Source organism: Larus michahellis, chromosome 3, assembly GCF_964199755.1.
Source record: "Larus michahellis chromosome 3, bLarMic1.1, whole genome shotgun sequence".
NCBI classification, from domain to species: domain Eukaryota; kingdom Metazoa; phylum Chordata; class Aves; order Charadriiformes; family Laridae; genus Larus; species Larus michahellis.
This window is the reverse complement of record NC_133898.1, coordinates 46165678-46190330: the sequence shown is the minus strand read 5'-3', so window position 1 is coordinate 46190330 and position 24653 is coordinate 46165678.

Here is a 24653-nt window from a genome sequence, read left to right as displayed (position 1 = left end):
ATAAACTTCTTGTTGTCTGGGATTTAAGCTAACCTCCGTTTCTCACATTTTCCTGAAACAGAAAAAACATCAATCATGGAAAATGAGCATCTGTCATGAAAGCAGTTTAAGACAAGCCATACATCAGAGGACTAACCTATAATAGCTATCATAAATTAAACTAGGTAAGGAAAACTTTGTTTTGTTTGCTTATGCTGTACACAGAGACATACAGCTAGAGGATCTGTGCTGAAAAATATTTTTTAAAATATAGACTGCTTCCCCTTTTTAAAGGTCATCTATGAGAACTAATGTTCACTAAGGCAAAGAACTCAAAGAAAAAGATGTTCTAAGGAGTTGCTTTGCAGATTATTTCTTTTACCTACTGGAATTAGCATAACACTTTGATAGAAAAGCTGAATCCTGCTGCTGAGATAAAATGAAATTGTCTCAAGTGAGGAGATTTGTTCTTTGAAATCAAACTAACAATGGTAGTAGCTACCCATTATTCCAAACATAATAAAATGATTATGCAACTACTTTACCAAGGATTCAGTCAGCCACTCATGGTGCTTGAATATCCCGCAAAAATTATTAGCAGATGTAGGGCTGCTAACTCTGGGGATTTCCACCACATTAACTAGCCCAGATTAAGTTCTGTGGAGAATATGAATAAAATCTATACATAAAGAAGATGGAATTTCTAACTCTCTAGGTAAAGCTGTCAATTATCCTTAACTAATTTAGAAAATCATGAAACAGTGGAATGGCAGGCAAGTGACTTGAGTTGCAGATGTCCTATTAGATATGAATTCTGTGAGGTGCCTGCTGGTATCTCCAAGTTCCAGAATATTTTTAACAAGCTGGCTTTCAGTCCCTTTCAAATCAGAGTTGAAATATTGCCAAAAATTAAGCTGTTAAATTCAAACTTTTATTTAAATAAATTGGCCTGCTTTTCACAAGCTCCAGTATAAAAACAATACAACTTCCTGGCAAAACCAAAAAGCAAGAAAAAAAAGAAAACATTTTATTACAATTCACCGTTAATCTTCATAGCCTGATGTAGGTCTATAATATTTTTTTCAGATTGCTCTTTGTCAGGCATTGAAGTCTCATGTGAATAACTGTGTAACTTCATAACTATAAGATCTTTCCTGAGAGAAACAGACACATGAGAAACTCTCACAGACTGAAAACTGATCACTCTAATCCAGCTACCAAGAAGATGCTCAATGCATACAGTATAGTTAAAGTTACAACTCTTCAGTGTTAAATTCATCCAAGATTAATTCCAAAGGCTAATGCATTCTTATTTCACAAGAGCAAGGTGGGTGTTTAATTCTGGAACAGCTTCTGGTGAATAAGGAATTAAGGCTGTTGTAAAAACAGTATAGTATAGTTATACGAGAAGACTGTTTCATCTTCTTCATAATTTTCCAGATGAATTCATTTTGAGAACTGAGTCCTTATACTAAATGCCCTTATTAATCATAGAAGTTTTTTATCCCTTATCAGATGTCTCTTAAATTTTCTGTATTTAAAAGTGTCACTCAGGCTTCAGTCGCTTTAGCTTTCTCAGAATTTTAGATCTTACCAGAAATAGGATTACTACCCTACCATGAGAGCAAACTAGTCCATATTCAAACAAAACCCCCTAGTTCCAAGAAACTTTTCTGTTTTATTTTGTCCATGTACACAAAAAAAAAAAAAAAAAAAAGAGTAAAAATTAAAACTCTGGCAAAATATTGATGCCAGGAGAGACCTTAAAAATGAAATTAATATTTCTGAGTTTATTATCTCACTCAAACATCTTTATAGCAACTGTCAATGATGGAAATGCTGGAGATTAAAATGTCACATTTTTCCATGCTAGGTAGGTTCTTTGGAGTTTAAGGTGAAAATAAAGTTGCTTTACAGCCATAAATGCTCATATGCTTTATTTTGTTCTATTTAACAACCTGTGAATAACTAAAAATGTCAGGACTTCAACCAGAGCTGCACCCAGTCTTACCAGCCTGGCATCTACCTCCACAATGCTGGAAGCATGATTAAGACAAATGCATAAAACTGGATTTCATATGTATCTCTTTCACAGAACTCTTAAAACAGTCTTCGCAGACCTAGATAGTAAAGGTGCTATTTCTAGAGCCCAATCTTGACTATCTTATCTATGACTTCAGTGTCCTATTCAATGTCACTGAATCCCCACAGCAATCAGAGACCTTCGTACAAATGCAATGAAATGCAATGGCAGGTTGTCATCACTGGTTTTTGACTTTTTTTTAATGTATCATCAATAGTTTTCCCATTTGCTATACAAATCAGGAAGAACTGATAATGACTTTTCACTCACATTATTAAATATCATATTAAATATCACGTAACCTAAGAATTGGATAATTTGTCCCAATGGTTATCTGTTGTTTTTAACTATATGAGCTGGTCAAATGAAAGGTATTATTTCTATTAGTATATATATGCAGTCCTTTCCTACTTATATTCCATATAAATAGTTACAACAATGTTACTAAAATAAATATTTATAAGACTGCTACAAATATTTGCTAGTAACTTTTGTAGCTACTATACTGATAAGATGTATTAACCACACAGGTCGGAGGACTTAATGAAAATAAAGTTTGGATATCATCTCTTTTACAAACTTGCAAAATTCAGAGCTGTTCCAGTGTCCAGAGTAAATACATTTCGTAACTGAACTTAACAGTTGCTGAGATGTAACATGCCCTTATCAGTAAAGAGAAGGAGGAATTTCACTGATGCCAATTATCTACAGAACGCTGAATTATTTTTTATTCAGTGCGCAAAGAACCATGTGGTCATGGGTGGATAAGGAAGAAGGCAGGGAAAATGCGTTCATTTCTGATCAGGGAGTTATGGTGTTTCTGAGGAGCAGGCCAAGTAGTGGGATAGGCCCATGGCTCAAAGATGAAATGGGAAGAGTTTAACATTGCTTCTTTGAACATGCAGTCCTCCTAAAAAAACCCCATGCACTCCAACTTGAGTGAGACCTAAGTAAGACAGTAAACTGCATCAAGCTGCTGGGTTCCCAGAGAACCTGCCTTGCCAATTAGAGGGGGTGACGACACCACACTAGGAATGCACAAGAAGTGTCAAAGAGTGAATTTAATGCAAAATGCATAAAATGCAACAGAAGTGCATTTTTCATATTTCCACAGCATGAAAGCATTTATCTTCCTGAAGAAGTTAAATTTCATTTGACATACAAGACATCTTAAAGAATAATTACACAAAGAACCAAATGAAAGTCTAGACATGTGCATGGCGTCACTGTTCTGGAGTTGGTGAAACTACTTTGACCTGAAACGCTTCTTACCGTATTCAAGATTCTGGCACCCAGCTTTATAAACAACAGAGGCATTTTACATATACCCACAAAGTCAGTGGACAACAAGTGTGTTAACTGGTCTATAAATCCTTCAGATTGTAATTGAACTGTCTAGTGTAATGAATGAAGCATAGAATAATGTGCATTCAGTTTGTATTTGTTTATTCGGCCTGTCAGCTTGGTTTTGGTTCACTTAATGTTAAAGAATTGTTTACAGGCAGGTTTCTTTATTAACGTCCATATAGTTTCTGTCAAGTTTAACTTTCCACTGATCAGTACTCCTTCAGGCACAAGGCTCATTACAGTGCTACACTAATAGTTGAAATGGTTTTCTTTCTGTCATTGTTCTATCTAAATAAATAACTGGAATAATTTTAGAATGGCATGCATCAGATTAATCATAGTCCTACATGCAAGACACTTTTCTCCTCACAGTAGCTTAATGTCTTCACTAAGTTTAAGCAAGAAACATCAGACAACTGCTACTGAAATCTACTTTGAACAACAATCTTACCACGTTTTTCAGTATCTAAGCAAAAGAGGGAGAACTATTATTTTTCACTCCAAAGCATCCACTCAAAATGTTTTTCCATGCAATAAATGTTATTCCACATAAATACACAGAAAATTCATCCATAAGTAAATATTTTTAAACAAATATTTTGCAATTAAACATATGCAAACACATGTACGTTTACTAAAGATATTTCTGGAGTCCCAATTTGCCCTATATAAACAGAAATTCTACTAAAACTGAAATATTTGGCCATTTTATCCTTTGAACGTGAACCAAATCTCAACAAAGTCAAGAGGAAGATTCTGTAAGCTTTCAGTCACTCTCCTGAACTTTAATTGAGTTTGTAGAGATTCGTTTGGGGATTACAGGGATAGAAATCTAACACTTCTGCTCTAAAATGTGTGTGTCCCTAGAGCAATACAAATTTTCTGCACATTCACACTTCTGGTCTTCCAGACAAATATTATATTGTCTGGCAGTTTTTATGTACAGGCATAAAAGAGTGGAGACAGCTTTATTGCATGAACAACCTTACTGAGAAGCCTAAGAATGGACCAGGGCTGTTCCCCTCAGTAAACACTGACATGACTGAACATCCAGCAGCTCCATACTTGCAAGCATTCAATTAAGGATTCTGCTTCATACTAAATTAAAAAGCACATACCTAATGAAATAAAACCAACCCAAACCACAGAGCATCTTTTGCTTAAAAAACTTAGGTTATTGCTTAATTACTGGCTTTGACAAGCTTTATTTGATAAAAATGATTGGAAAAAATGCTTGCATATGTCTATCCATCTATGTATCTGTCTGTATTTGTATCTATACACTGGTTATAGCATACACTTCAAACCAATGACTGAGAGTTCTAAACAGGAGGTCTAGATTCCCAGTTGCCATTATTCCTAATGAAATAAGGCATCTGGATGATTAGGTCATACTCTTATCTCTACAAAAACAACCACATGCTTCTTCCAAACAGCATGGATTATAAAGTCAATGAATTAAGTGTCTCCTTTGAATTTCTGAAGAAATTCAGCCTCTATGGACTCCTATATCACCAGTCCCATCAATTAGGACATGCTTGGAGTTTATCAAATTCTATGTGAGGTTCACGTTATTCACAGTCTTATGCAAATATATGACGAAGGGAGGGAAGTTTCTAACAAAGTTTCACCTCTCAACCTCCCTAAGCAGAGCTGCAGAATTTCAGACTTACCTCTCCATTCATGGGCAAGTGTAAAAGAAAGAAGTTCAGCCCTGACACAGTTGTGTCATTAGATCAAAATTCCTCAAGAAAGATCTTCCAGACTGAATGGACTGGTTCCTGGGTGGCCAAGTAAATCTGCAGTTCACATGATTGCTAAGGTGGAGCAGTCATTTTAACGTGGAGGAGGCTGGGTGCCAACTCCACAGACAATTGCAATGTACTTATCTCCCAGGAAAGGTTGGGGTGCATCCAACAATGAGGTATGAGACAACACCCCCTTTATCCTGGGACAGAAAAGATCTTATATTTAATAAGTCCCTTTGGTCAGAAGAAGATGGCAGAACACATGGTTCTTAGACCATGCACTAAATTTCATCATTTATAGGAAGAGTGCCTATGGTTCATGACGATTGAGGAACACAACTTGGAACTTGCCAGCGCCAGGGAAGACACAGAAGGAAAACAAGACATAAAGAAGGAGAAAACCAAGAATAACTGCCCCCTAAAGTAAACACCAAAAAGCGTAATAGTTCCTTAAATAAGAAAGAAGAGGACAAAAGCTGTAGAAGAGTATGCCATTGCCTGAGTCAGGCACAGAGGAAATATTTAAAATTATCCAGAAGACTGAAAGGAGCTAGAGGCTTTGGAGCTACACCCTGACATTTTATAACATGCATACTTCACAGGAAGGAAGTAAAATATTAATATGTGCCTCTAGGCACTACAAAGGCTAGAAACTGATATGAATGCTTGTATACATATGCTACTAACAAGATAAATGCAAACATGGTGTATCACTTCAAGAAAAAAAAAATATTCATACCTGATAAGAATGTTGAGAAAATAACTGGACTGGAAAATGTTCATCTACTTGTACAACACCTATGATTAGGAGGTCATGCTGAAACCTGGATAAAAATTCCAATGACTTGTTAATGATTTGTTATGTGACACTATTACCACTGACTACATGGACGCAGCAGGATTAGCAACTCAGCATGGTGCTAAGTATATTTTGCTGTTAGAGATAATATCTCTGTGTAGTACAGTGACCCGATTCCTAGTTTTGGAAGAACAGAAACACTACTCAATAAAATTAGCAAAAGGAAGCATAAAATGAAGGAGGGCAATAAGCTCAGAAGGGAACCTGAATGTGCCAGTGGAAATGGGCTCAAAATTCTGCAAATGGAGTTGTTAAAAAGCTAAGGATCAACAGGTATATTGCCTTATTCTCAACTAAATACATAGTGTCCTTGGTCACTACAATGGAACTCTGATAAAAACAATTAAGCGGTGAGTTATTCTATGACTATAGCTGCCAATGCATTTTGTTCCTGCCGCATAGTCCAAAGCAAGTTGTGAGTGAATCTGTACAGCTCCCTCTCAGTATTCTTAGTAACATGGCCCGGATAACAATGGCTGGCAAGATAGAGTGTGATTGTAAACAGCTACAAAAGAAGCATGAATATTTGTAACAGTGGAGAGAGACACATGCGAACAAAGCAGTAGTCAAAACTTGGTTTTGTGTCACAAGTCATCACACCTGCATTATATTCTCCATGTTGGTCTGACAGAATCCAATCATTCCCACTGGACGCTGTGAGCAGCCTGCGCTCAGTTAATGGACAGACAATACAGGGTGCAACTAGTAGAGACCTACCTCTCAGGTGTGCATATGTTCATCTGCAGTGTGCTCTTTCACCAGCATGTGTGGTAGGGGATTGTGGGAAGTGGCACAGGTTCACATAAAGCTGGAGTACCCACATCTCCAACACAACGTATCTGTAAAGAGGGGAACCTGCACTCTCCATGTGTGTCGTTCACATCATGGTGGATGTGGCAGGGATTAGAACTTTCCAGGATTCAATATAGAAGGGTGTCTTGAAAATCGTACCTATATTTTAATATTTCTAACTATCTAGTATTGTGGTTTATCTGTTGCATTGATCCTGTTGCACTGATCCTGAAGATTACATGTTGCTAATAAATCAATAAACTGTTTCTGTCCTTATTTAAAACACATGAGTCAAGTAGTTTTTCAGTGCAGTAAAATTTAGGTGCTATCATTCTGACTTCATAGCATTTCCAATGTAAATGATCACAAAGTGCAGAACAGAGACTCAGGCCAAATGTTTAGAAGCAGCAGCAGAATCTTGTTCCAGACTTGCTGGTATCTTATTATGAGTCCTGAATCGCAAAGAACATAAGAGATTTTAAAAAACCGCTTTCATTCCAAAGAAGGCAGGAAAGCAACCAAATTTTAAAAGTTGGCAAGTTCAGTAGAAGTAAAAAGCTGGAAAAAACTGCTACTGTTAACATATGATGATACCTGAACCTGATATACCACCTTTAGTTATAAATGGCAGAGTACTTCACAGAGCTAGTTGATTTCACAATTTTCTTTTAAGCATGGAACGCTACAAAAATTTGGGATTGTTTCAGTCTCCTATAAAACATACTAATGCAATGTCTAGAGGAAAATTTGTCATTATTTCTTGTTCTTCCCTCCGAAAACAAGACCAGAAGATACATGAATTCAGGAAATCAAGTGAGCTGATTAATCAAGTCAGTCTTTCTGCTCGTTGTTACAGAACTGGAATAAATATGTTGTGTTAGTTCTTCCCTTGATGCTCATATCTGCAGCAGCACACAATTGGTATTTTTATGACTAGATAAGTACATTTTCTAAGAGCGAGTACATTTTCTTTTCTAGTGAAAGTGTCAAAATGCAAGAGGTATGCTGACTAGCTGCTGTCAGCTCCAAGGTTCAGTAGAGCTCTAATCAGCTATTAATTATATATTGGAATACTAATAAGTGCACTATATTTTAGACATTTATGGAACTGTTCATCCCCTTCTTCTGTAGACCAATAGAAATAATTTTAAATGGTTATTTAAACTCTGCTACTAATTGACTTGATGGAACATAATGAAAACTTTGGTGACTGGTGACTAACTTCATGCGCAAGCCACAGTAACTGAGCTGTGCTGAGCTGTTCATTCAGACTTAGATGAATAATATAAAACAAAATGCATACTCTGGCAAAAAAAATTATAAAAAAACCAGATGCTTGGCAGAAAAATTTAGACCCACACTAGAAATTTTGCTGGTGACTGGATTAAAAGGAGCACAGCATTCTACCTGTGGCTAATGCATTACTTGGTACAACTCTACAAAGTAGTTGAGAAAAACAGAAAGGTTTCTTGGAACCAACTCTGTATGTGCATAACAGTTCCTTATCATGAAAGATGGTCAACATAAAAAGAACAATTAGGAATAGAAAGATGTTCAATTAAATAAGACAGATCAAGTGTTTGTAAAACATTTATATCATGACTAACTTAAATGTGAGGCTTTATACCAAGCTATCTAAATCAGTAGGAAGACTCCTCTCAACTTCCATGAGCTCTGACTCAAGAGCTTGTGCAGCTTACACAACGTTTTCTACCACCTTGCTTCTATGAAACACACACCAAAAGGAAACAATAAACCACAAACCTTTTTACTCATTACCATAACATGAAACAGTGATTTTTTGCTGCACTGACCTTTGGCTTATTCCATTGTACCTGCAAATATGGAACCAGCACAGGAAGAAAGGCTTGCTCCGTAACCAAAATAGCAAGAGAAGAAAAAGAAATATATGAAAGAGTAGTGCAAGAAAAAAAATGATTAGCATCCAAAATAGTCCTGGACCACAAGGGAATTTCCAGAAACCTCACTGCACCTGATGATGGCGATATGTTCAGCAAAAGAAAAACTCACAAATCTCAGAGCCTGATGATCCTTGTACCCTTTTTACTGTCAATCACTAATATTAATGTTCCGTCATGCCCCACTTTTACACAACTACATTAAAAAATAAGCATGTCATTTAGTTGTTTTGTTTGTTGTATTTTGGGGATTAAATAACGAAATATCAGTTCACAGTAGTGAAATCAAATATTCTATTTTCTAACCAAAGTGATACTGAAAACGCCATAATAGAAAAAAATCCTCTTCTTATCATAGTATATTATGTGCAATGCAAAAAACCCCATTGTTTTGAACAGGGTTTGGAGAAGACCAATTCTAACAGGCAGAATTGGAGCTTAAAGAGAACAAGTACGTGCTGTCAGTTACACATAATGTTGGAGTATCTCTTTGCTTGTTCATGGACTTCTGGTGATATGTCCAGAGTTATTTGCCTAAGAGATGCTGTGGAGTCATTAGGACAGAACAATCTAATCAGATGAACAGTAGTGACAAATTGTTGGTGTTGCTATGAAAAACATTGTTAAAATGTGCTTCCTCACACTGGTCATTGCAGAAGTCTGTAGGAATTAACAGGAGTAGACTTTTCCTAAAAATTTTTAGTATGAAGTGCCAGACAGAAGGAGAAAGGCGTGTACTAGGTATCTGTCAAGGTTTAGGCTGGGCTGATCACTAAAGGAATGACAGATACTTCCTATTAACCTCTCTCCTTTCCCAGAAGGGGAAGGGAGAGAGAGGTAAGGGAGAGAGACTTATGGGTTGAAAACGAAACTGAAACAGCTTTAATGAGATATTAACAATAAAAAGAAAAGATAATAATATTAATAAGAAAATAATGAAATATATACAAATATATACAAAACCAATATCGAGCTCCCAGGATGACGATCACGTCACCAGCAAGCACTGGGACTGGACTCAGCAGAAGATGGGAACTGGATTCAGGAATGCATGGATCGTGATCAAAGGCAGAAGAATGGACAGACTCCTTGGACACCGGCCATTGAAGAAGAGAGAGTTGACCCCTTTGATCCTTCAGCTTTATACTGAGTGTGATGCACATGGGAAGGAATACCTTGTTGGTCAGTTTTGGGTCACTTGTCCTGTCCCCTCCTCCCCACAGGTGTGACCCCTTTACACTCTTCTGCCTCTGGCCTTCCAACATGGCACATAACAAAGTTAGCTGACCTTGGTTGTTATAGGAATAAGTATAAGCAAGAGCCTCTCTGCATACCATTCCTTAGTATAAACTATAAACATCAGATGTTACCACTGCCAGAGGCAGGCACTGTCTGAAAAACATACCATAAATTTCAGAGAGTTCAGTCAGTTAGAAGAGACTTAACTGAAAAGAAAATTGGTTTTGTTCTATCTCAAACCAGGACAGTATCCTTGCATAATTCATCAAAAGCGTATTTGTTATAGAGAGTAAGGTGAAAAGAGAATTAGTGAGAAGGACTGTGAATCCCAGCCCAACCCTGAGTATAGGCATGAGCGGGCTGGAGTTTGTATGACAAAACTGAATAGAAAAAAGCACTTGTTTTGTACGTCACACCATCCACTTTTTATTTTTCTGAGTGTTAGGAAATCACCACCTGTTATGTCAAAGACAACAAGGTATTATCCAGAATTAGAAACAGAAACTGAAATAAAGCACAACTTGGGAGAAGAAATACTGTTCCATTATCATGATCATTCTTACTCTGACATTCCCACAGAAGGAAGCTCATAGAGTGGTTTAATAAGATGTTTTCAGAGCAGCAGGTAGACTTTCGTCAAATAAATATAGAGGTTGTGTATTTTGGACACACTTTTCCCTGTTTCTCTTTCCTTTTGGGAGAGTACTTGTTCTTTTGACTCCATTCTTAGAATATTCACGTCAGAGGCACCTGACCTTTTCTCAAGGTGAAGCAACCCAGTTCTCCCTCTTGTTCCTGTCCCAGGGGAATAAATCAAGTCAACATCTCACTGGAAATGGGATTCAGAGTTTGCAGAATATTTCCTGTGTTTAGCAGACATTACAGAAAATTATTAAACAGAAAGAATAGATGAGATATGACTCCTTTTGCTGCCAATTTCTCTTCTTACTCTCATGGCAAACAAAAAATTATTTTTACAAATAAATTCCTGAGTTGCAATTTTTTGTCCTGACCCTACAGACATTTCAGATATCTGAAATGAATTTTCACCTGATGTCATCTGACAAGATTAGTGAGACTATCCACAGGGATAAGAAGCTGCCCTTAACAATTCACCTGCGAGTCTTGGATCTGTCTTTGGAAACAGCTGAAAGCAAACAGAATAAAATGTAGTATTAATAGTTTGCTCCATTTGCTGCCTGTCCCTCAACAAAAGCATGGCAAATCATGCTAAACACCTTCAAATTCTATTGATACAGAGGGAAACTCCAAATGAAAATCTGCAAATGCTTGATTAAAAATTAGGGAGGGTGCATGAAGAGGATAATCCATAGGTAAGAATCTGCAAAATCTAGTTTTCAAAAAACACCCCCAAAACTAACTAAAATGACAAGCTGACCACCAAAGGTCTTATGATTAAACTTGTCTAACAATCATCTGAAAATCAATTTTTTGCCTCATTCCCACTGCAGGCTGACTAGCAGAGAAGCAGAGATGAGCAATTACTGCTTGTACACCTTCCTCACCAATCTTAACTCTCCTCTATTCCCTAATTAGAAAAAAATAATCATACTGAAGTATTCTGCTATTTTCATTGATTTTACTTCTTGATTGCAAGATATGTTGCTGAAGAAAAATTCTGATCATCCATTTCAAGGTCACCCAAACAATCAGGTCAAGAAATGCATAAGTAGGGCTTGGGATTCTGTAAATTTTCACAAGAAAAATGCATCTTCAACTATGTCTTGTTTAATGTTATGATTTGTAAAAGAATGTGCCATTGAGCATTATTACTTCAAAGCACAGTGCTTCTAATGAACCTTTTTATTCTTTCAGAGGATGAGGTGTTTTCTCAATAATAAATGAACTGTTCCCGACAGATGTGTGTGCTAATTATAACAGATTTCTTTAAACCAGACAACCACCATCAACAACAGAGGCTTCATCTGACTGAGCAAGCAATCTGTAAGTGTGCAGAATGAATCACAACAAACAGAAAAGAAATAACGATGGATGGTGGGTGCTGGAATATTGGTCCCATCAGCATAGCCACTTAGATGACAATTATGCTCTTAGCAAAACAACAGACAAAGTTTATTAGAGGTATCAGTTTATGACACCTGGAACGGATCCATCCTTCAGATCTTACAACAAATTTAGGATCTATTCACATCAGAACATAAAAGAAGAGAAAAAGTATGAACACACAAAGTTATGGTACAGAAGGAGGTCAGTCCTGGAGAAGGAAGTTTGCTGTTAAGATAGCAACATTGAAGGCACAATAAAATAAAACTTCATAATGTAACACCTGGCAAAATGAGGTGACAGCAACATATATATTCCAAAGACAGCAAGAGTAACAGAGACAGTCAGCAAAGAAGAATAAAGGGAAAGGTCAGAACAAAATAAGATTCTAACTCAGGCTATCTACAAGAGTGACTCACTGCAGATTCTACTGTTTTTAAAATTAGGATTGAAACATCTAGTACCCAGCTGGCAGCATCGCATTGGCCTCTGCTGCAGGGGGCCACAGTTCAGGGCAGTGATCTGCAGCAGCCCCTGTGCAGACAGCTGGAGCCCTCGTCACAGGGGTCTAAAGCAAGAGGAGAGTCTGAGGGATCTCCACAAAAATCACCAAGCTCACAGACTGCATGATATGAGCTACAAATATGAAATCTAGCACTTGTTTCACTATCGCAGCACCTTGCTGATGTTCCCAGAAAAGAAAAATTCCATGAACAGCCTCTCAGTTTTTCCTGGGAAAGCAGGGCATTCTTGTCTTAAGTTCTCCCCCTATTCAATTAGTAGATTCAAACTGACCAGAATGGAAAAACATCAGCTTTATCTCATTACACAGAAACATTCAGGTGCTTTTCCACACAGTTGTCCTTACCGCTCTTATACCTGGAAAAGCTATGTTTGGTGCAACTTACCCTCATGTTCCACCAGAGAGATCACAACAAAGACAGATTCTCTTACAGGTAATAAAAAAGAACATTGTACTCTGCTACACATATATTTCTTTGTCCAGCAGGTCACTATCTATACTACCAACTGCATCTGTTAGATTTGTTAGTACCATAATATTAGCTGCTGGCAGTCTGAGAGTGTGTTGGAACACCACCCTTTCTGTCCAGTTACTAAGAAGGGAAGTAAGCCATTACGCAGCACAGGAACTCTCTATCTGCCACAAACATGTTCTCTAAGAGTAAAACTTCAAAAAGAAATCTAAAAGTAGCATGGGGAAACTGATTAAAAGCTGGAAAAGAAGAAATTAGCTAGGGAGCAAAAACAGGGAAGAGATGTAAGAACAGTTAGTGAAATGAGTACCAAATTCTTCTAACAGGAAACAAGTTTGGAAAACAGAAATGACTATGGCTAAGTCCATCCATCATACACAGTATTCCCCAGTTCTCCCTGCCATTGCTTCATGCCCTCCCAGACGTAATTTCCAATATTTACAGCTGGAAATGCTAAATAACAAATATAAAAGCTGTTCGTGCATTTGTAGCGAGAAATTACTCTAATATTGCCCAGGTCATGATAAAAGAAGGGAACAGCATGCTTATGAGGAAATAAGGTTTCAGCGTGCTGCATGCTCCAAACTCTGGACTATACTTTATGCAGTAGTGATCAAAAAATACATTTTTTTAGATTTTGTACAATACATATTTTTCTGGAATTGCTCATATAACGTCAGGAAAAAAAACCACTGTTCTCAGCACTGGGCTGGTATTGCAAGAAGTACCCCCACAGGGCTTGAGCAGCAAGTTCACTGAAGCTGAACACAGTTCCACAGCTGGAAGAAGAGAGGCCTATCTGTCTTCCTGATCTTCTCTCGGTACGGTGTTATTTGTAGGCATATTAACTTAATGAATAAACAAAATATTGCCGAAGGAAACCTAGACAGAGGGCCAAGGACAGAAAAGGAGGGGGACAGAGAGAGTAGCATTGTCACAGAGATATGCTAGAGGTCATGACCATATATTTTAGCTTTGTATTCCTAACATTCATGTGGGATATCTATCGACTCCTTCACCTGTCTGATTCAGAAAGTTATGAGATGAAGGACTGTGCCTAAAATAAAAAGAGGTGAAACTAATACGAATTTTTTTCCCTCTCGCAAACACATACACACACAACTAAAATCCATGCTAAATATTTTACATAATCACTGAACACAACAAATATTACCAGATGTACATACATCAGACTTGTTTTTGAATTAATAACTACTCATAGTGTGATTTGTATTCCAATGCAAACCAAAAAAGCTATTGAAAACTTGAATATCTTTTTACACAATAAACCCAGCATCTTCTAATCTCGAGAGCGCAAGTAAATCACCAAACAAGAGTAAAAATTATGACAGAGATAAAAAGAAGGGTTTGTGTGAGCCATGTTTATAGCAGTGCCAGATTTATGCTATTTTTTAAAGATCAGCTAAATAAAGCAAGGCAATCTCAAAAATGACAGTAGAAAAGAAACAACCGAAACACAATGAGGCACAAAATGCAGTTTGTTAGATACAAAACAGTGGTATCTATTTGCAAACAAGAAAAGCCCTGTAGCCATCAATTACCTGCCAAAATTTCAAGATGAATTCACTGAAGAATAATAAAAAAAAAACACAAAAAACCCCCCAAAACCAAAAAAAACCCAGCCCCTGTGTCTTTTGAGGGTTTTGAGCCTTGCCTATCTCACCTTCTGGAGGGATCAAATTATTGTCCAGAACCAGAGCATTCTGATCTTATTCTAGATTTTGAGTCTGTAAGACAATGGGCCCCAAAATACTCTCTGAATCTTCCTAATGGAAGTCTCAGTCTCATTAGGCAAAAGAATACAGCATTTGGAGCCCATCTGTAGTCATTATTATGACTTATCATACCAGAAGGCATGTATACAGTCTATGATAATACACAACATAATAAATGAGTAATTACAATTATTGTGAGGTGACAAAGTACTTTAATGAAGTATTTTCAAGGATGAAAGATAAATATGTTAACAAAATTACTCAAAAATGTTGAGAGATCAGAATATATTTTTTGATATGACATACACAATACAAAGGATGGCATATATTAGATATCCCAAAATAAAGCATTACAGCAAGTCTGAAGGAATTGAAAGAGAAAAGTTTAATAAAATAGAACTATCGTATTCTGTATTGATGGACAACACAAGAAATCACTAGCTTATTAGGAAGAATCTGTAGCTTACTCCAAATGTTAAAGATTTTGTCCTCCCTTTTGATAGGAAACCTTGAGTTCTGTGAAAGTCACACGCTATGTTATGACCAATTTTTGTTAAAGCTGTGTATCTCAGCCACTTTAATAATGAGCGCAATGTAAATGCTGGCCAAACTCATTCTGGGAACTTAACTTTCCCACTTGTTCTACTGGAAATAGTGAAGCTGCTTCCCCTTTCACAGTACTTCATCCAGTCTAAACAGAATGAGAAGAATGACAGTGTATCAAAAAGAAATTGTAAGGTTATATTTAAGGGCAATTAGTTACCTGAGCAGTTGAACCTAGAATTGCAGAGTTCGGATGTATTTCTCTTTCACAGTTGCATTCTCTGCTGTTTAGAAAGGTGTGAGATCCAGCTGAAACTTTCCCTGTAGTAGGAAAATTCATAAATCTCTCCTCATGTAGGGGTTTTGTTATAAAGCCCAGGCTAAAAGCTCATGCTGTAGTGCTTCCTACCTTGAATGCACTTACTGGCTTCCACTATCAAGCCACCTATTCTAATAAAATGCTAACAAAATGAAGTCTCATAAAAACAAACTACCACTGTTAGATTTGGTATAAATTGTCCAGTAATTTCAGATCTAAGATGAGGACTGAAAGACTGACAAGTGGAAAGCATGCTATTTCTAGCTTGCTACTTCGTGAAACTACTTTCAAAAAAGAATCCCCAAGAAAAAGATTTTTTCAAAAAGGCATTCCCATGTAAGCATATCCAAGAAAAAAGTGTATTTAATGATTTTCTATGACTGTATTCTGATGTTAGTTAAAGCAGTATAACTAACTATTCTTTGCTCCTGATAATCAGATTGTTTCTAGTTGTTCAATCTAGTCGTGCCCTTCATATATTCAGGTCTATCCAGACTAAGAGAGAATCATGCTTGTTGAACGGTTTTCATATAAAGCAATATTGAGCGATTAGCTTAATATTTCACTGTTAGAAATAATGTCAATAGGTCTGTATTTCCACATCTTTTTTAGTAACGTCTATTACAGCAGCAACAGAGGCTTCCAAGTAATATAAAGTGCTGAGATGGGATGAAAAATTCCGATTGCAACCTACAAAAGCTCCCTCTTTATCTTCTAATGGCATGGCAGTGCCATTAGTCTGTTTCTGTAGTAATGAAACCTCGCAAATAAAACCTTCAAACTTGTCTGTGAAATTCTCACTGAGATAAAGCAGATCTGTGCACCTGAGATTCACCGGGTTGATGAGTGTAGAAGGACATCTCTGTGCATACAGGAAGTTTAGAGGCTGTGAATACTACACTACACAGCTGGTCCAGATTATTATTAAGTGACTTCTGGTAACAGAATAATGTGGTCTGTGAGGTCTTTGTGCAAACCACTTCCTTTTTCTAGCAAGTAATGCCTTCAAAAAGTGGATTTCCCTCTTTTCTGTTGTTTGTAAAATGGTACATTTTATCCATCCATTTTTTTAGAAATTTCCCACATGTGCTGTGTAGTGCTGCACAGTACATAGAGACTTATTTTTCTTAAATACTTCCTGTGTCCCTTCAGAATTAGTTTACAGACCTCTACAAGTCCATAAAAAACTACTTATCTGAAACATTGTGGAAATTTTCAGATAATGTGTGTGACAAAAGTGTTAACTGCTGAGCCTAGCTTGCCAGCTAACAACCTGAGAAGGGACATAAGTGGGGTGCCCTAAGGAAAAGGCAAATAAACAATTACTTATGTTTGGCAAGTGAAGGGGAACATCTGGACCTCAGAAGATCATGTGTTAACAACTGGACTGCACAGTCAGCATAACACAGGATGCCTAAGGATACTTCAAAGGAACTGAACATGATTGGAGAGCACTGCATGTCTCTCTGTACTGTTGGGTAATTATCCTTAGCATTTTATTTCAATCTGTATATAAACTCCTAGAAAATCTCTATGGATACTTTCCTTCCCTTTTTGGGGGGGGGCAGGGAAGGAAGGGAGGGGGAGAGGTGGGGTTGGTAGTGGTGGTAGTGTGGTGTGTGTGCATCTCATGATCATGAAATAAATCTTTTGTAAACCTACCCTTGTGTCCCTTTCCTCCTCAGTCGTCAAACGACTCAAATCGCTTTTGCGACAATATATCAAACAATTTTTTAAAAGCCTATATTGTGTAACTTCTCTTCAGGCTACAGTGACTATAGTAACTCCAAGGGTAGGAGAGTAATCCCCACTTGCAAGTAGATGGCACATTATCACAGCATATTTATAAACAAGATATACTTGAAACGTATGCCTTGGTTACAGTAAGAAGTCTGAGATCATTCTTTACTGCAAATTAACTATAGCTCAGTTTTATATAGTTCAAAGATAAGACACATTTTAATACTGCTAGCAGTTACTAGTAGAGTAGTTATGCTTTGTATATTTTGTATACTAAGTACTATTGCACATCTGTTGTCAAGAATTTTACAAATGACACAATTCAAACACCAACCCGGAAGTAAACAGACTCTGCCTCCTTTTACACTGTAAAGTAAAATCAGGATTAACTTCATTAAAAACAGAATATTCAGGAATGGATAATCAAAGAGCTTACCCCCTATCACATCGTTTAACTCATACAAAAGCTAGATTTCAAAATACTGCCGATGCATCTCAATAACATCCATTACATTTCGGTTACACTAACTTAAAACATTGGGGTGTTTTTCTAACTAGACACCAATCAATGTGCGTAAGAACAATTGCAAAGCTTGTTTCATCAATTATTTGAAACAGAGAATTGAACAGAATCATAGAATCGTTTAAGCTGGAAAAGACATTTGAGATCATAGAGTCCAACCGTTAACCTAACCACTGTCAAGTCTGCCATATACTATAAAGCAGACTCACCATAAATGTCAAAACTGCCAGTACATTTGCTGGAGTTAAATAAAAATTCAGTGCAATAGCGAACGTTTCTGCCTTTACAGATGCTTTCCTGCAGCTTTCCTGAGCAGGAATATCCTTCAGTATATCTTTTTAACTTTGACCTAAACTGGGTCCTGTAGAGTCAGTTTTCTCTGACATTCCATTAGCTAATAACATAAAGACAAAAGCCTCTCCATCATAGTTAAAGATCCATAATTATCTCACTTTTTTCCCCTCTTTTTCTCTTCCCCTTTTAAAAACGGTTTTTATAACGCACACAAAGTAAGCTGGTTTAGTCTGTTATTCGGCAGCCATAATGAACACAGTCCCAGTGGTCTAGTTTGGACTAACTCCTATTTCAACTTTTCGCTTTAATAAGGGCTTTCAATTTAATATTATTGAAGGTGTAGGAAATAATTTCCTTGTTGGGCACCAATTTGACCATTGAAAACCCTTCACTGTACGCCATATTTTTGGATAGCTCCAAGATGGTGTGCATTAAAAATGAAAATATCTGTATATCACAACCCACATAGAATGTCATTGGATAAGTAATCTCTCAGTTTTTTACTGTATTTAAACATTCTTCTGGCTCTAGGATATGCTATACTAAAATAAATTCCGGATCTAAAATTATATATGTACACTTCCATGATCCCATGTAAACACTGTACAATGTGTATATCAGAAACATCTAATTTAGGTAGAAGGTATTAAAACAATTCCCTAGCTTGATGTATAACACTTCACAGTCACTGTACTTTAGGCAATCCCATTATTCAGTTCCTGCATAATGGTCTCCTGCATTCCACATAATTTGTTTCTACATTATACTTTTTATGACCTAGTAGTTCAATATATAATTGTATTCTTCATGCAGACATGTGATATTGTGACACCATAACCTTTTTTATGATAGTTTTCAACATGATTAATTAGGGGTGGATGTTGCAAAATATTTCATAACCTTAGCCCTCTCTAAAGTTAATGGAAAGGAGTCTAGCATCTTGCAGAAAGGAGCCCAAGGCAATGATATCTTTGCTAAATGAAGTAGTCAGAAAGATGACAAAGAGCAGAGTAGAAGAAATGGACTTTGAGACTAGCTGCAAGAAAACATCCTCCATTTTACTATTCCTACTCAGCCACTGGACTTTGAAGAGCTCATATTTGGCTAACAATAAAAAAACAGCCAAGCTGGTAAGCATGAATAAATATATATATATGCATAAGTTAAGTAGTACAAACTGGGTGCAAGCTTGTAAGTGTGCTTTCTTCCTCCTTAGTTTATGATTTCCTTTTGGGGTTATATACATCATAAGATCAAAAAGGATCATTTTTTTCATCATCATCACTATTATTATTATCATTATCATCATTATTATTATATTCCACTATTAAAATCATTCTCCCTAGCTGAAATGTATGTTTATGTCCTGCTTAATCTCTTTAACTTCTAGCTATTTGCTCTGACTTGGCCTTGGGCCACATCCTTTGCACCTGTTATTTTATCTCTGCACAAGTTCTTGCCCAGTGTAACTTATACAAATTTCAATCTTTATTTTGATAAACTAAGCAAAAAAAGCTCCAGACTGACCACTGTGAAACACTTTCGATGATCCTAAGACCACATCACATTTATTTCTGTATTCACTAAAGTTTTAAAAAAATCCATATTAAAATTTGGAAATGAGAACCAGATGAAGTTTTCTATCATCAAAGCCATATACAGAAGTAAGATCACTTCCCTCCTTTTATTTTCTGTACCTCTGTGTTCTACTATGTTTTTTTGCCACTAGAGCATATGGGAGAGCTCAGAGAGTTGTTTGTTCCTTTTGAATTCATAGATCCTTTCAGAGTCACGGTTTCCCTGTGCTTCATGCTTAGATACCATAGCACTTCGTACTACAAAACCAAGTCTCTTTGAGTAGGACCTGGTTGAAAATCTCCAGACTGGTGTTTGTAACTAGAAACAGAGTATAATAGAAGTCATATAGATAATTGCCTCTCCTCTCTGTCATCACCAAAAAGCTTTCTATGCCTTCCATTATCCTGTCGTTACTGTTTTCTTGTGCCTTGTTTGCTTCTGTTAGAGTTAGAAAACGAGTGGATACAACCAGGATGTTGACAAAGAGGGATGCATAGCTTTTCTCTTGCACCATGTGATGAAGAACACATGCAGTTCCAGATGGTGCTAACAGCAAAGATTGTTTGGCTATAGCTTTCTAAATCCCCCTGCCCATTCCAATAAATACATACCTGCTTTAACAGTTGGTACACAGTAAATAATTTCCTCCTTATAAAAAAAAAAGCAACTTGAAGGAAAAACTTGAGCAAGAGAGAGACTCAGTGAGTCATCTACCATCACACGTGATGCTTGATCAAGATCAAGATTAAACACAACACTGCTGAATATACATGATCAATTAGTTACATTAGGTAATCCCAACACTTTGCACCACAAACAGCATTTGTGTGTTATTTTAAGACAGAATGAACACCACACAAATAAGATATCATGATCCTCCCCTAACCATTTGTACAGAATTACTAAGAAAGTAAAGACCATATCTTTCTGTCATGCTGGAACAAATTTATTTTAACCTAACTCACTTTTAGTTAATGTATATGTATTCTAGAATGAGGTAGTTCAGCAGTTTCCCTTGTGCTTTCATTTTATTGTGTAACTGTTCTTAAAAGTCTAAGATACAGATGAGCATCCCAATGCAGTTATTCTGCCTATGATAGAAGACAGCATTGTAAGACAGAAATTTGCTATTTCCACTTGTAAATTTAACTGTAAAATTCTTCCAGTAAATCAGTTTTATTATATAGGAAAATGACACACTACTGACACACTACTGTATTGCCAACAGCACTGACGATTACAAAGGCTATTCTGCTTGCTTCTACCTTATTCTGTAGAACAGCGAACTATAACTCCTTCATACAATAGTTTAGTCTGTCTTTAAAAGAATGACACTGATGCTTACCATCTTTGTTCTTTCAGATCTGTTATTGAAAACACATTTGTAAGAACCTGAAGCATTGCTACATCCTAATGGGATTCTGGCTGTCGCACAATAAAACTCCAGCTATCATTTCAGAAATCACCCTGGCTTGGACAAAGAGATTCCTGTGTTCAAAAGTTGTAGTACGAAAAAACTAGCCTAAGCTGAAAACACAATTTACCAAATTTACATCCAGGGTTTGGCAAAGTACTTCAGAATCTGCTTACTTTTAGAGAATGTTTCGATGATGTGCTTAAGTGCTTAATGAATCAGGACCAATGTTAACATATATTCCCAAGGATAAGAGAAAAAAGAATTTTTACCTGCATCTTGTGATTCTGCTTTTTTTGTATTGACATATAGTGAAGCATCTTTACTACTCCTTACTACTTGGTTGAAGTATATATTTAGTTGCCCCCTGTCATGTCTTCCAATGTTTAATTTTAAATAGGTTTTTTTCTATCACTGAGTAAAATCTCCTGAGTTCATCTGAAATGGCAGATAAGTCAGGCCCTTTAATTTAGGAGATAATGAGTGTTTGGGGCAGGGGAGTTGGACAAGGCCAGTTCTAGTAGAGCTGGGAGTAGAGCCAGGATTCTCATTATGACAGACAAATTTTTTATGCTATCAGTTTTCCCCAACTACCTCCCAGGATGAACACCTCAGAATTCTGTGTCTGGGATGGATAAAATGGAGCTATTCCAATGAATTCACTTTAAAAATGCAATAAAATAGGAAACAAAGAAATGTACACAGTGGTCCATATTCCTAATAGTATTGGGTGGTTAACACACAATCAAAAGCAGAAGTACCAAAATACTCCTAAATGTATGATTTAGGAGAGATTTAGACTAAAACTTTTACCAGTCTTGGTTTTACCCTGTATAATTTTCTTTACCAGAAAAAAAAAAAAAAAGCAGAATCCAAAAATCCTGTGTTAGGTTAGAAAGAATATATGCAACGCAGGAGTTCAAATACTGTGGTTATCTCTGGTGACCCGTAAGCAGCCAGAACTGGAGCATTTTACTTCATGGAATGACTGTACAAAACAGATATTTGAGCTGAAATTCTGAAAACCCCAAACTCAGGTTTTATAATTGGGCTCTAAACTTGCCATTTAGGAAACTAAAATTTCTAGATGAACCAAGTTTAAAAACAACCACAACAAATAATATAAAATTAAGCAATCAAAATATAACAAATCCCAAACTTTCTTACACAAAGAAAAATACTGCACTTGAGGCTGTAACCACAAATACAGTTGGAAATAGTTAACATATGCAGGGTTCCATTTTAGGGATTAATAAATGTACCTGAATTGAAAAACTCATTAGTCAGCAATGACAGAGAAGGAGAAAAAGTTGGCTGTGATAGTCAACCACAGCATGAACTAAGCCAGATAGAAGATGCACAGTTTAATGCGAACACAGGCTACCTCTGGCAAGGTCCTTCCAGTAAAGATATAAGGTATTAATGATATATAGTATAAGGTGCAGGTTTAAGCACATCTGTGCATAATTCTGGCTACCCTTATTCAAAGCAGATGAAATCTAAATGCAAGTGGCACAGAGGAAAGGCCTTACTTTAAATTAAAGGAATCAAAATGCTATACTCTTAGTAAAGACAGAAAGAGCTTGGGAATTAGGTTAGCTATGGTAGTGTCTGCATATACTCACAAGGAAAACTTTTAGGATAAGTTGTGCAAGAAAAAATCCAGGTGAGTATTAGTTAACACCTAAACCAGAAATCAGTAAGGTGCTAGCCATCAGGGAAGGGAGGTCTAGAGTAGAACGTATCTGCTGCCCAAGGTCCTTTATGGAAACAGGAAAGGAATGGGAAAGGGAAGAGATGAGATAACTGACAATTTGAAGATAGAGGCTGATCATTTTATGAAAGAGATTACATAATGAAATAATCTACTGTAGAGTCATGCATTGATTACCTTTTCAGTCTTACATCTCAAGAAAGGATGGACTTGTGACTAATGCACTAGCCAGAAAGCGATGTTTTATCCCAAACTTTCTGTATAACATTTCTCAAAACAGAATACAAAGGACCTTAGTTTCAAAACTTCTGAACTCTTAAAACCAGAGAAAGAGGAGCATGAGGTGCACTGAAGTTTCTCAAGTTGCATAAGCATAGGCAAAAATTAGCAATTTTCTGTCTCTGCTTTAAGACCTTATCTGTAATGCAGAAGTAGTAACTCATTGTTTCAGAGATGCGTTGTAAAGCATTAATATTTGTTTGATACTTACCTATCACTGTGATTAATTTAAATTGAAAATGCTGTTCTTTAGCAGTGATAAACCTGTATGTGACCAAAAGATAATTTTAAATCAATTATTGCTCAGCAGGAAAGAAAATCCAAAGCAAAACCCAGCCAGATGAGAGACCAGGTGTCCTGACATTACCTTATACGCAGCAGGATACCAAGACCCTCCAGATAACAAAGAACTCAGTAAGAACAAGCTTTGACCTATGTAAACTAACTGGTAACTTAAACACTCAAAGCAACAGGCCCAAGCGCACACTTAGAATCACTTGCTCTAAACTGACTTTTTTCCTTTCAGCCTCTATGCCAAATCAAACAACCAACTGAGATTGCTACCTTAATTTCACCACTGAGAGTTAAATTACTAAATATTTGCTAGAGGATTCAGAGAGAAATGTACCACAAAGACAATACTATTTACCTGGTTTCCACCTGGTTTATGTGAACAACCAGGCCTTGGTATGCAGTTTGTGAGGGTGCACATCATAGCCCTTTACCCAGAGAATGGGCTCCATGGCTTCCTGAGGCTTAGAGAAACAATAAGTTTTATTCTCAGTGGTTATGCCTGCTTCTGCTTCAGATGATATCAGCATCCATTTGCTTTCTGACTTCCAAAAGCATAGGTTAAGGAAAGAAAATAGAAACCATGATAATCAAAAAAAGGATTCATGCTGGGATGTTTCTCAGTCGTATAAAGTGGGTGTGACTGTTGCTACAGTTGACTCTTCTATCTATCGTAAGTGAGGAGGTTTTAGGGTAATCCTGCTGCAATTTAGTAATACTCAGGGTTCTTCTATTCTAAAACAGCACCCAAACGATTAGAGTAGGCATTTGATAATTGCTCTGGAGGAAGGAAAAAGAAATTCCATATTTTCTGCTTTTGCCACCTATTATTGTCTGTACTCTGTCTTTAGCTTTAGAATTCTAATCTATTGTACTCAGATACCTACATTTAAATTACAATTTACACCATTACAATTACATCTACATAGAATTAATCACAGAATATGTCATTTTAAATTATTTTGAAGCTGGTTGAGATACTCCTAATAATATAGATTGGTACTTCTGAAATAACACAGTTATTGTCAAATTACATGACCACAAAAACAATCCTGACATGTAGAGCCCCTAACATGAGGGGAAATGGAAGGTCCCCAGCACCTTGCCCAATTGAGGAGGAACCAAGTTGGCCCTCCTTTCGTCTTGAAGCTGACAAAACAGCACTAAGACACAAGACCTTGCTAGAAGCAATTTAACCTTACAATTGATATCAGTCTCCCATTTTGCTTCCTGGAA